This window comes from Lucilia sericata, unplaced genomic scaffold (genome assembly GCF_015586225.1).
Source record: "Lucilia sericata isolate MDLA Ls3-8-SP2 unplaced genomic scaffold, ASM1558622v1 Contig000387F_arrow, whole genome shotgun sequence".
Taxonomy (NCBI): Eukaryota; Metazoa; Arthropoda; class Insecta; order Diptera; family Calliphoridae; genus Lucilia; species Lucilia sericata.
The window spans coordinates 122,449-136,151 of record NW_023994405.1 but is presented as its reverse complement, the minus strand read 5'-3'; the positions used below and the strand labels follow the sequence as shown (position 1 = coordinate 136,151).

At 33.0% G+C, this 13,703-nt stretch overlaps 1 long non-coding RNA gene across 2 annotated transcripts in view; it reads right to left on the bottom strand.

Annotated features, from left to right (window-relative positions):
* Positions 1-13,408, bottom strand: part of LOC119604382 — a 129,045-nt gene extending 115,637 nt beyond the window's left edge. Inside the window, exons 1-2 of one of the 2 annotated variants that reach the window (XR_005231512.1) lie at positions 12,912-13,408; positions 11,693-11,877 (exon numbers count right to left, since the gene is read on the bottom strand). This is a non-coding gene — a long non-coding RNA (uncharacterized LOC119604382). Of the gene's footprint in view, positions 1-11,692 lie in introns of both variants that reach the window. The other variant, XR_005231511.1, reaches the window with a different exon arrangement.
* Between the last annotated feature and the right edge of the window lie 295 nt (positions 13,409-13,703).

The following is a 13,703-nucleotide window of genomic DNA, read 5'->3' as shown; positions in this document are numbered from 1 at the left end:
TATCCAGTGGAATGTTGGTGCCATTCCCGCCAATAAATTTTGACTGTTTCACCACAAACTGTTAATAGTCTTCGTCGCTCCGTTCGTTTAATTAAAATTGAACATAATTTATAATATAATAATAGCGACGTCCGATATATACAAATCAGAATAATAAACTTCAGATTTTAAACCGATGGCTTAACTTCACGAGGTCAGGTTAGGAATTTTAGACTAACCGGATGTGTGACAGATGGGGATCTTTCTGTCACACATCCAGATAGACTTCCAACACTTACATTGGATTCGCATTAATACGCGAAGATAATATTCCTTAGCTTTAGTTTATATTGAGATCGCATCATCCTAAACTGAAGGTTTGCAGCACTATCCCCTAGAGTTTTATAATACGACTTTCGAACAATCGACTTTTTATCGATAAAAGTCAAAGTCGACTAGTTTATCCTTACAAAGTTTAAAAATCGACTATATTGTCGACTATCGATATTAAACAAGTAAGAGTTCTATACTTTCAGAGGTTGTTGTCCGTTATTTATGGACCGATTTGGCTCATTTTAAATAGCATTCTTAACGAACGTATTTCTGATAGAATTATTGAAGATTCGAATCTCGTAGATATCTGGGGTTTTCTGAAAACTAATTTCAACATACACAGATACATAATCAGATACATAAATAGAATAGAATTCTTAATATGTAACACAAATTAATTCAAAAATTAATTAATTATACAATAAGTATGCATATGTATTTATTAATTAGCAATAGTGCAAAATAATCAAATGGTTAATTAAATATGTGTGAAATTTTAGCTTTAGAGTTCTTTGAAACAAAGTCTAATAAAACTTTATTTGTTTAATAAAATAAACATCAAAAATCAATATTCATACATACTTATGCATAAATTTATTATCTAAATAAAACTAGTAAATTTAACACCAACTGAATATTTCCCCCCAAAAGAAACAAAAAACAAGTTTCGTTGTTAAGTCTTTCGTTTTAAATGTAGAAGATGATGGTTGTACCCAAACTTTAAAACCAAACGAATTAACAGTCAATAACCGCATTAATAAAACAAATATTTTGAAAAACAACAAATACCACAACTAGAAAAAATAAACTACAAAATAAATTAATCCAAATTAGAAATACAATAATAAAACAGCAAAAAAAAAAAACTGAATAAAAAGGAGAATGTAACATGCGCTACAAGTCACATGGAAAACAAACGATTTGAAATTAAAACATCAAAACTATAAAAGCAATATATTAATTTATACTGAAATTACAAACAAAAACAACAACAATTAAACAATTACTACAAAAATTATTAAACGTATTAATATGAAAAAAAAAAAATCAAGCCAAAGAAACCAACTAGTGGTACGTTAAAAAATTCATAAAATATTAAAAAAAACTAACAAATTATTTGCATATTCAATAAAATGATAAGCAATTAAAAACGTATAAAAAATAAACAAAATTAAAAAAAGTGAAATTACCACTTGATCTCCAATTAAAACCAATTTGAATTGAGCAGAGCCAAGCTTAAATAGACATAAACTGAAAATGAAAGAAATTCACGTTTGTTAAACATTCAAACGTGCTTAAATATAATGACAATTAAAACGGTCAAATCTAAATCATATAAATATGTATTTATGAACATGTTGTTTTTGTACGTATTTGTATTATTGTTTATGTTTCGTTGAAATCAATTCGCTTCTGGTATTGAAATTTACGATCACTGAATTTACACGTCACCATCACTTAGCATGAAGTGTGATGTTTGTTCAACTACAATTTCTATCAGCCATTTAATAGACAGTTGTTTATTTGTTAATGACCGATTTGTGTGTGTAACGTTATAAAAAATTAATTAAATTAACTGTGAATTTTACATAAATTTTAATTTGAGAATTATATTTGAAGATTTATTTGAACAGCTTTGGATAATTATTTTCAGTATTTTATACCGCAAAGTGCTTTAGAAATGAAATTTAATTGTGAAATATTAGATATATTTTTCGATGTGATCTACAATTGCTCGCCTATGTGGAATGGTGAATTGTTAGGTAGTTAGTTAGTTAGTTAGTTAGTTAGTTAGTTAGTTATTAGTTAGTTAGTTAGTTAGTTAGTTAGTTAGTTAGTTAGTTAGTTAGTTAGTTAGTTAGTTAGTTAGTTAGTTAGTTAGTTAGTTAGTTAGTTCGTTAGTTAGTTAGTTAGTTCGTTAGTTAGTTCGTTAGTTAGTTCGTTAGTTCGTTCGTTCTTCGTTCGTTCGTTCGTTCGTTTCGTTCGTTCGTTCGTTGTTCGTTCGTTAGTTCGTTCGTTCGTTCGTTCGTTTCGTTCGTTCGTTCGTTCGTTCGTTCGTTTGTTCGTTGTCGTTTCGTTCGTTCGTTCGTTCGTTCGTTCGTTCGTTCGTTCGTTCGTTCGTTCGTTCGTTCGTTCGTTCGTTTCTCGTTCGTTTCGTTCGTTCGTTTCGTTCGTTCGTTTCGTTCGTTCGTTCGTTCGTTCGTTCGTTCGTTTCGTTCGTTCGTTCGTTCGTTCGTTCGTTTTTTTCGTTTGTTCGTTCGTTCGTTCGTTCGTTCGTTCGTTCGTTCGTTCGTTCGTTCGTTCGTTCGTTCGTTTCGTTCGTTCGTTCGTTCGTTCGTTCGTTTCGTTGTTCGTTCGTTTTCGTTCGTTCGTTCGTTCTTCGTTCGTTCGTTTCGTTCGTTTCGTTCGTTCGTTCGTTCGTTCGTTCGTTCGTTCGTTGTTTCGTTTGTTTCGTTCGTTCGTTCGTTCGTTCGTTCGTTCGTTCGTTCGTTCGTTCGTTCGTTCGTTCGTTCGTTAGTTCGTTCGTTTCGTTCGTTCGTTCGTTCGTTTCGTTCGTTCGTTCGTTCGTTCGTTCGTTCGTTTCTTTCGTTCGTTCGTTCGTTCGTTCGTTCGTTCGTTCGTTCGATTCGTTCGTTCGTTCGTTCTTGTTCGTTCGTTTCGTTCGTTCGTTCGTTCGTTCGTTCGTTCGTTCGTTCGTTCGTTCGTTCGTTCGTTCGTTTCTTCGTTCGTTCGTTCGTTCGTTCGTTTCGTTCGTTTCGTTCGTTCGTTCGTTCGTTTTCGTTCGTTCGTTCGTTCGTCGTTCGTTCGTTCGTTCGTTCGTTCTTTCGTTCGTTCGTTCGTTCGTTCGTTCGTTCGTTCGTTCGTTCGTTTGCTTCGTTCGTTCGTTCGTTCGTTAGTTCGTTCGTTCGTTCGTTCGTTCTTCGTTCGTTCGTTCGTTTTCGTTTCGTTCGTTCGTTCGTTCGTTCAGTTTTCGTTTCGTTCGTTCGGTTTCGTTCGTTCGTTCGTTCGTTCGTATCGTTCGTTCGTTCGTTCGTTCGTTCGTTCGTTCGTTCGTTTCGTTCGTTCGTTCGTTCGTTCGTTCGTTCGTTCGTTCGTTCGTTCGTTCGTTCGTTCGTTCGTTCGTTCGTTCGTTCGTTCGTTCGTTCGTTCGTTCGTTCGTTCGTTCGTTCGTTCGTTCGTTCGTTCGTTCGTTCGTTCGTTCGTTCGTTCGTTCGTTCGTTCGTTCGTTCGTTCGTTCGTTCGTTCGTTCGTTCGTCGTTCGTTTCGTTCGTTCGTTCGTTCGTTCGTTCGTATCGTTCGTTCGTTCGTTCGTTCGTTCGTTCGTTCGTTCGTTCGTTCGTTCGTTCGTTCGTTCGTTCGTTCGTTCGTTCGTTCGTTCGTTCGTTCGTTCCGTTCGTTCGTTCGTTCGTTCGTTTCGTTCGTTCGTTCGTTCGTTCGTTCGTTCGTTTCGTTCGTTCGTTCGTTTCGTTTCGTTCGTTCGTTCGTTCGTTCGTTCGTTTCGTTCGTTCGTTCGTTCGTTCGTTCGTTCGTTCTTCGTTTCGTTCGTTCGTTCGTTCGTTCGTTCGTTGTTCGTTCGTTTGTTCGTTTGTTCGTTCGTCCGTTCGTTCGTTTCGTTCGTTCGTTCGTTCGTTCGTTCGTTCGTTCGTTTCGTTCGTTCGTTCGTTCGTTCGTTCGTTCGTTCGTTTCGTTCGTTCGTTCGTTCGTTCGTTCGTTCGTTCGTTCGTTCGTTCGTTCGTTCGTTTCGTTTCGTTCGTTCGTTCGTTCGTTCGTTCGTTCGTTCGTTCGTTCGTTCGTTCGTTCGTTCGTTCGTTCGTTTCGTTCGTTCGTTCGTTCGTTCGTTCGTCGTTCGTTCGTTCTTCGTTCGTTCGTTTCGTTCGTTCGTTCGTTCGTTCGTTCGTTCGTTCGTTCGTTCGTTCGTTCGTTTCGTTTTCGTTCGTTCGTTCGTTTCGTTCGTTCGTTCGTTCGTTCGTTCGTTTCGTTCGTTCGTTCGTTCGTTGTTCGTTCGTTCTTCGTTCGTTCGTTCGTTCGTTTTTCGTTCGTTCGTTCGTTCGTTCGTTCGTTCGTTGTTCGTTCGTTCGTTCGTTGTTCGTTCGTTCGTTCGTTCGTTCGTTCGTTCGTTCGTTCGTTCGTTCGTTCGTTCGTTCGTTCGTTCGTTCGTTCGTTCGTTCGTTCGTTCGTTCGTTCGTTCGTTCGTTCGTTCGTTCGTTCGTTCGTTCGTTCGTTCGTTTGCTTGTTTGTTTGTTCTCGTCCCTCGCCCCGTCTCTCGTCCCGTCTCTCGTCCCTTCCTCGTCCGTCTCTCGTCCGTCTCTCGTCTCGTCTCTCGTCTCGTCTCTCGTCTCGTCTTCTCGTCTCCTTCGCCTCTCTCGTCTCGTCTATCGTCTCGTCTCTTTCTCGTCTCTCGTCTCGTCTCTCGTCTCGTCCTCTATTCTCTTCTCTCTCGTCTAGTTCTATAGTCTAGTCTATCTATAGTCTAGTCTATAGTCTAGTCTATAGTCTAGTCTATAGTCTAGTCTATAGTCTAGTCTATAGTCTAGTCTATAGTCTAGTCTATAGTCTAGTCTATAGTCTAGTCTATAGTCTAGTCTATAGTCTAGTCTATAGTCCTAGTCTATAGTCTAGTCTATAGTCTAGTCTATAGTCTAGTCTATAGTCTAGTCCTATAGTCTAGTCTATAGTCTAGTCTATAGTCTAGTCTAGTTAGTCTATAGTCTAGTCTATAGTCTAGTCTATAGTCTAGTCTATAGTCTAGTCTATATTCTAATCTATAGTCTAGTCTATAGTCTAGTCTATAGTCTAGTCTATAGTCTAGTCTATAGTCTAGTCTATAGTCTAGTCTACAGTCTAGTCTATAGTCTAGTCTATAGTCTAGTCTATAGTCTAGTCTATAGTCTAGTCTATAGTCTACTGTCTAGTCAATAGTCTTGTCTATATTCTACTCTACAGTCTAGTTTCTGGTGTAGTCTACTGCCTAGTCAATAGTATTAATAGTCTAGACTATAGTCTGGTCTGTAGTCTAGACCAATAGTGTCTATTGTTTAGTTATAGTCTAGTCCATATTCTAGTCTATAGTCTACTCTACAATCTAGTCCAAAATCTATTCTATAGACTTGTCTATAGTCTAGCCTATAGTTTAGTCTATAGTCCAATTTATAGTCCGGTCTATAGCCTAGTCTATAGTCAGTCTATGGTCTAGCGAAAGATTAAATTTAGTACTTTACGTTCGACGTCTAAAATGTTTTATATTCATATTTTTTATGAGTAACGCATGAATTAAAAATTTGATTTCTATTTTCACTGGTTTAAATATACGAGGGTGTACAAAAGAGTACCAAAGTACAATTTTTACTTGTTTAGTTTCTATAATTAAAAAATGGATCAGAAAATGCCCTGTGCTAAAAGAACAATGCCCTTTAAAAAAACGCAAAAAGTACCAGTAGAAGATCGAAAAAGTAACCCAAAAAATATACCTTTTTTAGTTTACCCATTTTTATCATTTTTTTAACCCCAGAATATTCGAGTTTCCAAAGATTAGTCAAAATTTCAACTTCAACCGTTTCATTCACATACCTACAAATTTTAAATAAAACAATTGTAGCAGGGCGTCGATAACTAATGAACATTTGCATACATTTTTATCAAAAGAAAGCTTGTAACAAATCTCTATAAGATATCCTATAATTTTTTATTAAAAAAAAAACTGTATTATAATATTTAAACAAATTTTTATTGCTAAAATAATAACAAATATAAACAAAATGTTAACAATAACTCAATTTTATATTTAATCAAATCACAATTTCAACAATAAATTTTCTAATCTTGACACAAAACAGAGAAAACAATACACAACCATCCAGCCCCCAACAAAATCTAAAAATACTGAAAAAAAAAGAAAAGAAAGTCACAAACAAAATGACAGACGATTACTTAATCTATTGTGCAGTTTTTTAAACAAAATGATTTAACATTTAGCGTAAATTATCGTACGAGTATTTATCTTTAAATCACATTAATTAAATATTTATATATTTCGTTAAGTGTTTTATGGAACTCGGTGGCAGCAGCAAAATGGAAATGAAAACTAAATACATACATATGTATGTATGTATGTACAGGTGAATGTAAATGTTATTTTAAATAATTGTCGTGAATTTTTGTTTTGAAGTGGTTTTGTTGCTTTTTTTTCTCATTAATTTTGTATGTTCAACATCTTCATAATTTGTGCAAATATTAATAAATTATTATTTGAATTAACGGTATTTTATTTGTAACTTTTGGACGTTTTGTTATACAAATATTGGTAATTGTTGTATGTGTTTATATGTATATATTAACCCATAAAGGAAATCTATGAGACAATGTTTTATGTACAATTTAAGTGAAACAGAAACTATAAAGTATGCCTCTAGATTAAGAAAACTATTGTCCAAACAGAGTAGCATCGGTGGTAATATAATGTGGTCTGATGGAACTTGGACAGACAACCAGAAGACAATTAGAGCGATTTGAGGTGATAAGGTTAAACCTAAGACCGTATTGGATTGTAAGAGGACTTTATCCGATTACTCTCATAGAGGCAAGCTTTGTCGTCATTTGTGAGTAGTCGGCAACAAAAGAGCGATTTTACTTTCTTTAAAGTAAGAGATAGTTAACTTGACGAACGCAAAAACCATTCGAAGTAACAAGAACTGATTTAAAAAGTTTGGGCTAGAGAACTCCATAAGGCCTCTTGGAATAATTAAATGATGGGTAGAATCACATAGGTCCTATGGGATGAGGCGAGAAGCCTATTCAAAATGAGCAAGTCTGAGAATGATATGAGATGAACACACAGGATTACTGGAACAACTATACAAAATTGCGGATTCAACCGAATGTAGAGCATATGGATAGAACAGTAAAATTCTGTAGCAATTTATTTGTCATTGTCATTCTTTTGCAGAAATTAGATCGCAATATCTTGGGAGTGTTATTATTCCGAATATAGCATCCCTTACGAACACTGATTCTAAAAATCTTAGGTATTACGTCCAGGAAACTAAGTTTCTGAACATCGGATGATAATATCTTCATTGATTACTATATAACGTACAATAAAAATTATACTCTCTACATTACAACCCCAAAAAATAAGTATGTACTACTTTAATGACCCCTATTTGCAAAATATGGGTTAATTGTCGTGTCGAAATTATGTAGTTGTATTTTTCTTCTCCTGATACCTGACTATTTTAACATGTGTTTTACGAGTATCGGTATTTTTCCTCTAAAATAAAATTGAAAGTGTTTACAAGATTTTACCAAAAACATACATAATGTACCACTACAATTTTATAAGACTAGACAGAAAACAAAATGCACGTATAAACTTAATTAAAATTTTTTGGCAACTTTTAAAATTTTTTTTTAAATTTTATTGGCCAAATAAATTGTTCATCTATAGATTTAATAGAGAAAGGAAATTGTTGGCAATATTCATGTTTTTTAATGTTTATACATCTTCCTATTAATATTTTGTATAAAATGCTTATGTGAAATAATAAATGACCTTACTTATATTTCATAACTGATTAATAACTTTAAATTAGTAATAACAAATTTTGAAATTTTCTTATTAACCTCATTTTCTTAATGACTGTTCTTTGTGACAAAATTATTAGTAGTTATACATTTAATAATGTTTAAATTTAATAATATTTGTTGGGAATATATTAGTATCTTATTAATAATAAATAAAATCCCAATTATGGTAATTTTTCTAGGGTGTTTCAAAACTTAATTCTTAATATAATTAATCGAATTTAGTAGTTTGAATCAGATTTATATCCGCCCTATTAATATGAAATGCCCAGTTATGCATACATATGCTTCTGCAACTATATTTGTTCTTATTATTGTAGTTTTATTTGTCAAATTCAAAACAGAAATGACCTATATAATTAAAATTCATTTGCATATTTAATTAACAAACTAAAATTTGGCATATTTTAACAAATATGTAAATTCTTAGCATTTTAAGAATTAACATTAAAATATAAAAGAATTTTTTAAGTTCCCCAAACCTTAAATTATTGTTATAAAAACAGAAATGCAAATTATGTTTATTAGACCTACTCACATATAATAGTGTATGCGTGGCCCTTTTCAGATACAAATCTCATGAAATTTCAATATTTTCAATACTTATTATTATATCAAAATTAATTTTTAGCACAACATAAAAATATACCCACCTTAAAGTATACCAATCGGCTTAGAATCATTTTCAAACTACAGGTCGCAATTTTGAAGATAATTCAATGAAATTTGGTACATGGTATTGTCACAGGGACGAAGCGTATTGAAAATGGTTAAGATCGGTTCATTATTTCACCTAGCCCCCATACAACTAAACCTCCGAATAGGGCTTGTAAACCGTGTAATCAAACTACAGGTTGCAATTTTGAAGATAATACAATGAAATTTGGCACACGATCTTCTATGATATCGGAGACGAAGCCTATTAAAATGGTTAACATCGGTCCATTATTACACCTGAAACCGCCGAATGGGGTTCATAAGTTCATAATAACGTTTAATATACTCGTATCTCGACAAAAAGCTGCAAAAACAAGTTCTCTACTAGCCTTAATGACCCTCAAAAATTTTATAGTTATAGGGTCCCATTGACCATAGACCCTATACAAAGCCCCCTTCAAAATTTGACCTAAATGTCCACAATTTTATTCAACAATAAATGGCTTAAGTGTATCTGAGGCAAGGTACAATTCAACTTAAATGCTTTATTATGAAAACTAAATCACATTTTAATTTTGTAACAGCTGTAGGGTATTATATGGTCGGCCTCGCCCGACTATAATTTCTTACTTGTTTTTTTATGGCAACCGATTTTAAAGTTAGTAAACCTCGGGTTTGAAATATTTATTGATAGATGTTACATAGGGGATATGATTAATTATAAACCGATCCACATATAATATTGAAGAGTAATTTTTGAAACCTACATATAAATCTTGATTATGGCAAATTATCTGGTTTCTTTGATCCAATATGGGCAGATTCATATGAAATTTGCAAGGAGAGATTTGAACTTCTATGAAACTTGTTGCGGGTGAATTCTGCTACTTTACTGATATTTCAAAGTTCTTATGAGTGTTTAAATAATTTTCTAAAGAGGACCTTACATGGGTGTTAGAGTCATTTTCTGAAGGGGACCTTATATGGGGAGTAAGTTCAATTATGGACCTATCCTTATAAAATTAAGTAGGAATATTTTTGTTGCTATAAAACTTGTTCTTGTAGAATTTCATTGCAATACTGTTACTTTTATGCTATTTATGAGATTTAAAGTTATCCCTCCATATACGGTGTATATGGGGGGATGGGATCAGTTATAGACCTATTCTTATAAAGTTTAGTTCTCATAAAACTTGTTCATATCATTATGAAGTGGACCTTATATGTAGGGTAGGGTCAATTATGGGCCGATCCTCATAAAATGTTGTAGAGAGAGCCATAATGAGAGTTAAAGTCTGAAGGGGTCCTTATATGGGGGTAGGATCAAAAATGGTCTGACCCCCATCAAATTAAGTAGAAAGATTTATGTTTCATACTTCCTTCGAATTTCATTGATATACTGGTACTTTTAGGCCAGTTGTGATCGTTAAAGTTATTTTCTGTAGGGGGGAATCTTCTATGGGGGTAAGATCAGTTATAGGATAATATCAACCATACTTTACATAATACTTTCTAGATACTTAAAACAAACTTGTGTGAAATTTCATTACATTTACTGAAAAAATTAACATTTTACGACGATTTAATCAATATTCCGTGGGGTCACCTGTATGGGTGCTATGTGAAGGCGTGGACCGATATTGCCCATTTTCAAAACCAAACATTTCTGATCAATGTAGAATATTTTGGAAAAATTTCATCTTCCTAGGTCCATTCCTCTCGGCTTTATCGTGCCTTCAACAGGCGGACGGACATGTCTAGATCGTCTAAGAATTTTACGAGAACCCAGAATATATATACTTTATGAGGTCTGTGAGCGATACTTCTATGTGTTACAAACAGAGTGACAAAATCAATATACCCCCATCTTTTTGGATGGTGGGTATAAAAAAGGTCAAAATTTTGCCAAAATCTGGTAGTTCAATGTCCGTAAATCACAGGGAACAAAAGAGAACAGAAAAAGTCCTACACTGTGTTGTAGCCCGAACCCTTCCTTACTTTAAAGTATATAAACAGCTAAAGAAGCAACTAAAAGCAACATTTTGTTTTGCTATTTTATATGGGCGGGGTCCCACGCCCTTATACAAAATACGCATTAAGATTCGTATATATGCGAAATTTTAATATCAAACATTTTGCACTGATAACTTTAACTTCAATATAAACATTTTAAGAAAACAAGGGCGGACTGGCTTTAGTGGGCGTGGCATCTCCAATATTAGTCAAATGATAAAATTCGCATATCTAGGAAATTAGAACAGCTAGAATCTTCAAAGTTTGCCCGGTCAACTTTGTCAGCCGTATACACATCTTGGGAATGTGAAGACTAGCATTAGTGGGCGTGGCATCTCCCATATTAATCAAAACTACAATTCGTATATTTGGGAAGCTATATGAGCTAGAGTGACTAAAGGTTGTACTAGTAACTTAAGTACATATCAATATTAATTTTTGGGGGAAAAAATGGGCTGTCTGGAATAAGTGGGAGTGGCATTTCTCAATTAAATCAAATACTAAAATTCGTACATCAAGGAAATTGTAACAAAATTAAAATTTACCCCGCCAACTTTGACATCTATATAAACATTTGGAAAAAATTGGCAGACTAGCGTCAGTGGGCGTAGCACCTCCCATATCAATCAAATACTAAAATATCTTTGGAACTATAAAAGTTAGTGTGACCAAGTTTTGTAATAGTAACTTAAGTGAACATATGAATTTTAAGGAGGAAAATGGGCAACCTAGAAATAGTGGGCGTGTCATTCATCCTATTAATCAATTAAGAAAATTTGTATATCTGAGAAACTATAACTGCTGTAGTACCCAAATTTTGCACGGTCAACTTTGACATCGATATGAAGAGTTATGGTAAAAACGGGCGAACTATTAATAGTGGGCGTGGTATCTCTCATTTAAATTAAAAATCAAAATTCCTATATCTGAGATACTTTAACAGTCTGAGCCACCAAATTCTGTGTAAGTATATTCGTATGTATATATAGTGAGCGTGGCATATCCCATTGAAATTCGTTTATCGGAGAAAAAAAAAACAGTCATGGAATACTATAACTCTGCCTATAACATTCTTATTGACTATATATAATAAAGATTTGTTATGTGAATAATTCAAATTAAAACTTACCTTTTTTCGGTATCAAACTGAATCTACTTCTCAAACACGTTCTGCTGATTCCATAAAATGCACCACACTTTTTTAATGCAAAATATTTTGATAAATTTCTACTACTAGACAATGTTAAAGCACAAAAACAAACATAAATTATTTTCTTTTTTGTGGCCAATAAATAAAATTCTTAAAAGAAATTTCTTTTAAATCGAAAAGAAATTTTTTAAAAAATTTTTTTGTTAGAACTACTTTTATAGTATAGGTTTTAAGCATAAATTATAAGATATCAACACAAACAATGCTTATTTATTAATAAAGAAATAATATTAATAAATTATGCAAATCAAATGAAGTGAAACCAAACAAAAAAAATCCAAATTCACTTTCGAAGCAGAACTCAAAAAAACAACACAAAATCAAAAAATATGAACACAATTCAAATAATTTTTTTTAATTAAAGGTTTGAAGAATAAAATTGCACAAATTCTTTAACAAAAAGTGTTGTTTTAATTGTTGTTGTAAAAAATTAGTTTGTTATTTTCTTTAGTTGTAATTTTTGTTTTCAACTCTTTTTGTTTATTTTTTGCAATTTATTTTTGTAACTAATTATGAAAACACATTAGCAGCGTTATAGCGACAGCATTAGTAGCTTAAAGGCAACAACAACAACAATGTGTATTTGTTAAAAACAAAAAAATTGTCATGTGCATCCGTAAGATACATTTCACAAGACACAAGGTTTCGGTCGTTGTTTGTTAATGCAGTCAGTCACTTGAAGAAATGAGGGTATTGTTTTACTTCTTTTTCTTTCGTTGTTGTTTTAGTTGTTTTACTTTTTTCAGATTCTTCTTTTGAGTTTCAAGTTATTTTTTTATTGAAGCTTCACTTTTTAGTGGTTGTTGTTTTAGTAGTAATTTTTTTTTATGATTTTCTTTCTTTTTTTAAATTTTACTTGCAACAGCAGCAGTTTTCAAGGCTGTTGATTGTTTGTTATTATTTTTAAAATTTTTTTTAAAAAACAAACAATTTTTTTCTCAAAACAGAACAAAAACAAATTACTAAAAATTTCACTTAAATAAGCAATTTGTTTGTAGTTGAGGTTTATTTTTGAAATCGAATCATGCAAAATTTCAAATTCTTTGCTTTTTTTAAAAAAACAATTTTTTCAAGTTTTTTTTTTAAGTGAAAATAAAACAAGTTTTTTTTAATTTTTATCATAAAAACTTTTTATTACTTTTATTTATTTTTATTTACTTAATAATTTTTTTAAAATTATAACAAAACTTTGTTGTTTGTTATTAATTAAATGTGGAAAGAAATTACACACGCGCACGCAAAACCAAATTGACTGAAATACACCTTCCGTAGTCGTTTGCAAAAGCTCAACTGATTTGTTGTTTGTCTAGTCTATAGAGTCAGTCGTCACAATCAAGCTGGGCCAAAAAACAAAAGCGAAAAAGAAAAACAGAATAATTCAACAACTAACAATCCAACCAACCAACCATCCATCCAACTAACTGGTTTTACGGCTTCAACAAAATTCGCATCTGTTTTCTATGTGTTTTATTTAATGCTCCCCAAACGTACTAGTCTCGTACTAACTGGCTTACGGTTGGACTGGTGCTGCTGCTGCTGGTGTTGGTGGTGGTGTTGCGCTTTTGCTCTGCTGCTTGTATTCTACTCATAGTATTTGTAACATCTCCCTCCTCAGACAGTTTAGGCCAACATTGATTGTTTGCTTCTTTGGCTCTCAATGTTTGAAATAATGTTTGTTTGTTGGCCATATTTTTCCGTTCGTTTGTTCTCTGTTGTTTGTTGCTTTTTACTCACAGACAGTGTAGCCAGATATGTTAAAGCTTAAGTAACCTAAAATATTAAATTGAGATTCCCAAATAGTTTTGTATAAAATAAATCAAAACAAATTAGAATCTTATATGTATAACAAAAATCAACATATGTATGTATCAGGGTTGGCAAAATTGGTACAATTGTACTTTTTTTGGTACAATACGATCTTCATAATTAC